The sequence below is a fragment of the Chelonia mydas genome, chromosome 11 (genome assembly GCF_015237465.2).
Source record: "Chelonia mydas isolate rCheMyd1 chromosome 11, rCheMyd1.pri.v2, whole genome shotgun sequence".
Classification (NCBI taxonomy): domain Eukaryota; kingdom Metazoa; phylum Chordata; order Testudines; family Cheloniidae; genus Chelonia; species Chelonia mydas.
The window spans coordinates 54864427-54868862 of record NC_051251.2 but is presented as its reverse complement, the minus strand read 5'-3'; positions in this window follow the sequence as shown (position 1 = coordinate 54868862).

Below are 4436 nucleotides of genomic sequence, written 5' to 3'. Positions count from 1 at the left end.
ACAAGATATTTTTCTGGACTTGGAAAGTTCAAGGAACCGAATATACAGTATAAGTGCCAGAGTTTGTAGGTCAGATTCTCTGCTGGTGTAGCCAAGTCAACGGAACTATGGCTGCAGAGATTTTGGCTCTATATCTTACCAGGCCTAATGTTGAAATTTTATGTGTATCTAGTGCTTTTGAAAGCTGCCACATATTGGCACCCCTCTATCCTTTGGATGTGTATTGCATAGATAGAAGAAGATATTCAAAGGCACAAAGGAGGACTGAGGTGCTTTCTTCTATTCATTTTTCACATGCCTTTGAAAATGCATGTGGCTCAGCCCTGATCTGCAATGAAGCAGTTAGAAGTGAGATGGGAGTTCAGACTCCATGCCCATTCAACCCTTGTCCTCTTGGCAAAAATGCTGATGCTTTGAAAAAGAAATAAATTTAAAACCATGTACTGTTTTTCCAATTGCACTTACAAAAATGTAAGTGCAAATATGAGAGTATATTACATTAAACACATATTACACTCATGAGTGGCCTTAGGATCCTTAAGGGGAATCAGGTTAAATCTAGTTATGTGTTCATCAATTTGACCTTTCAAATAGCTAACCCAGTGGTTCTCAACCCATGGCCCGCGGGCTGCTTGCGGTCCAATCAGCACATAGCTGTGGCTCATGTGACATCCTCAGGGCCATACAGGAATATATATATCGTGTGGATGCTGCCCACATAACACATAGAGAGCTGCATATGTGGCCCACAGTGGTTAATAGGTTGAGAACCACTAGGCTAACCCAGCAGGTTCCCCGCTGTATACAAAGTAGCAGCAAGAGCTATCTTTCTAATTTTCCTCATTGCTGCCCCGGCTTTGTCCTACTAACACAGTATAAGTTTAAAGATAAATAATGGTTTTACTCACGAGTTAACTAACCCTGTGAGGAATAGAAATTAAAGTCAGTACGGTCATCATGCTAAGGTGAGTCTTTTCTTTGGATCTGGGCCAAATTATATTTCAGGTTCTTAATCCTGTGACACCAAAGGTGCTTTTGTGGTAATGTTGAGGAGCTGCATATTTGGGCCCATCATTGGGCTTTGGAACAGACCCTGAAAGATTGCAATTGAAAATCTGACATGCAGGTATTATTCAGGCTAGATGCTCTGAATCTGCCAGATACTTATGCACAGCCTAACTTTGGGCATGTGAGTCATCTCATTTCAGTTTCCCTTCAGACTAGAGCACTGAACTGGGACTTGGTTCTGTTCCTGACTGCTAATGGCCTGCTGGGTGAGCGTGGGCAGGTCAGGTCACGGTGCCTCAGTTTCCCCATCTGTAAAAGCGGGATAATGATCCTGACCTCATTTATAAAGTGTTTTGAGATCTACTGCTGAAAAGTGCTACTTTAGAATTACTATTACTACATTTATCAAGTTAGACATGTGCCTCGCTGCCTTGCCGAACTAGGGCCCGAATTTTTTTTTAGGGAACAGTATGAGAAAGAGAAAAACCAAATTCCTTGCTTTGCCCAGTGACCCACATTATAACCCTACTTTAGACACCATTGCTTGTTTGAAATAAACTCGATCCTGCCAACCCTTAGCAGTCCCTGTGATGTCACTGGGTGTATTTGCGTACGGGCTGCTCTCCTGAGGAATGATTTGCAGGATCAGGGCCCTTTTATGGGTAAGGAATAAATTGCTGCTAGATCATTTTCAGTTCTTTATTAAAGTGGGTGGTTTTTTGCACAAAAAGCACAAACTATTTTTCAAAAATAGTAAATTTTGTACGTAGCTCCAATTAATGAAGAGGGAGGAATCCTGTCTTAAAGGTACACGAGGCCTTTAAAAATGCTGCAGGCATAATCGGAGGTGTACAGTTCTCTTATCTCAGCTGATAAACGGCAACAAATATACACAGCTGGATCCCTAAATGCTTTGAAGATTCATATGATTTAAAATAGGATACGTCTCACTGCACATGCCTTTACCTCACCTTGGCCTGTGTTTAACATTTGATACTTTTGTGCTTTCAAATATGTGAAACCTTTCACTTTGCCTTTAGAGAACTTGATTCATTACCATTTCAATAGAAAAATGTCTCCTCTTTGAGAGTTCTCCTTACAGAGTTCTTTTTAAAAAGGCCCCATCTTGTTGGGCTTCCAACACTCCTTCCAGAGCTATATGATTCCATTTAATTGGAGACCCCATAATTGTTCAACTGCTGGATGTTCCAGTCAAAAGATGGAAAGGCACCAACAATCCTTGAGAAAACAGACACATTTCAGACTTAGTTCAAGATTACAGATTTCTCAGAATTGAAATCAAAGATAAGATAAGTAAAACAATCTTGAATATTATTCAAGTTCTGCAAAACACAATGGAACAAATCCATAAAGAGAGATAACTGGATATTTTTCATTGATTGAATTTTACTGAATAAATGGGGATTTCAGTTTATTTTTTCTACACATACAATGCAAAAGTTAATGTTAAAAAATTCCATGAATGTGATTTATTTTAAAAATATTTAGAGAAGATGAGATCTGATTCCATCAAACTGCACATTAACCATTTGATATACGACGTAGCAATGTTTTCACTTGATTTTATAAAATTATATTACATAGAATATTATATGATTTAGTCTCAGTGGGCCTGATCCAAAATCCATATAAAAATATGCTCACCAAGCCTGATCCAAAGCCCATGAAATGCAAGAGTAAGACTCCCATTGACTTTCATGGGCTTTGGATCAGGCCCAAAGTGAACACTTTTGAGCTTTAGAAATATTTACATTCTCTTACAAGTTTAACAATTATACTAAACACACAATAAGACATCTTAAATATGAAGGATACTGTACATTATCTTGTTATTAAAGAAAGACCCTCATTCACAGTAGTACTGAAGCTGTGGGATTCTGAGATCTCCTGCAAATTGAATGGAGGAAAAAAAATCCCTCCCAAAAGAGAACTTTAACTTTTAAGTAGGTCCATGGGGAAGTTTTTAGACCTTCTTGTAGGGGATCTCAGTACATAAATGGCGGTGGGAGGGGGGCGCTGAAGACAGATGACCCCTTCCATCCAAAACGACATATGAGTTTTAATTGTAAAGAAGGCTCATTTGATAACCTTAACCCTGAAAAGAAAAATAGCCATTTAAAATACAAGCAGTAGACAAAAAAATTTCTGCACTCTACCAGGTATTGACATTCTCGGCTGTACCGGTGAGATGTAACAATAGTCTTAGGACACAAAATATATTCAAAATGTTGATGAGTGAGCAGTTAAATACAGTGTTAGTAGGAGCTGCTGCAAATTGCCTTTTAAGGAAAAAATTACCATTATGGATGAAGAGACTAAAAAGTACCTTTCACTAGAGCTTCCTTCCTACTAGGGAAATGACTGTTTTAATACTCCCTCTTTTGCCCTGTGATAAGCTTTATGATGGTCCTTAGTTCCTGTAGATTTAAGGATGGCAGGTATGGGGGGACCTTGCTGGCAATAAATGTATGAGTCATACTTTCTATTAAGGGTATGTGTATAAAGTGTTAATAATTGATTACTCGTTTTTAAGTAAATGGTTAATCAACTGTTTAGTTGAGTCTAGTAGCTCAGTAGCTTGCCTATAACCATGAGTTATAATTACATCAGTAGAAGGTGATATAGATGATTGTCTTTATCTATAACACTTTCTAATATTTGTAGCATGCTTAAAACATCTATTAGTCATTTATGAACCCTATATAAATTTTAATGTATGCTTAATAACAACTTCAACCTATGATGTTCATTGATTCAGAGGGATCTTGAAGCACTTTACAAACTTTTACAGGAATCATTTTACCCGTCCGAGAAATGCAGCCCCTTTTGGGATGGAATGTGGCAGCTGTCAAATAACCCATTGCAACACTAGACAATAATGTGGGAAAGAAAATGAATATCATATCCACTTAAAACTGCAGAGGGAATTAAGGGAGACAGACTATTACCACTCACACTGAAAATCTGACCAAGAGGATGGAATTAACACTCCTTCCATTGCAAAAAAGTGCCAAGGGAACTTCAGAGATCATATGTGGTCAGGACCTTAGTTTTATGTCTCATCTAAAAATGTCATATCTTGCTAAGTGAAAAAATATTGCATTAAGTACAACCATTTTGACAAGTATTTTGTCTAGTGTCCTTAGGCAAGATGGATGCAGATAAAATCTAGCCCACATAGATACACAAAACTCATGGTTTTCTGACAGACCTGCAACTGGTAAGAAGATAAAAGCATCAGTCTTGGAAAATAAAGCTAAAAATGTATTTCTAAGTCTCTCTTCGCTCTCCTACCCATCTTTTCAGCTGCAACCACCAAACAGGTTTATTCAGTTAAGGATTTATAAGAAACTTTTCTTCCTTAGATTCTGCCGACTTGTTTTAGCTAAGAGAGGATTTAAGAAAAA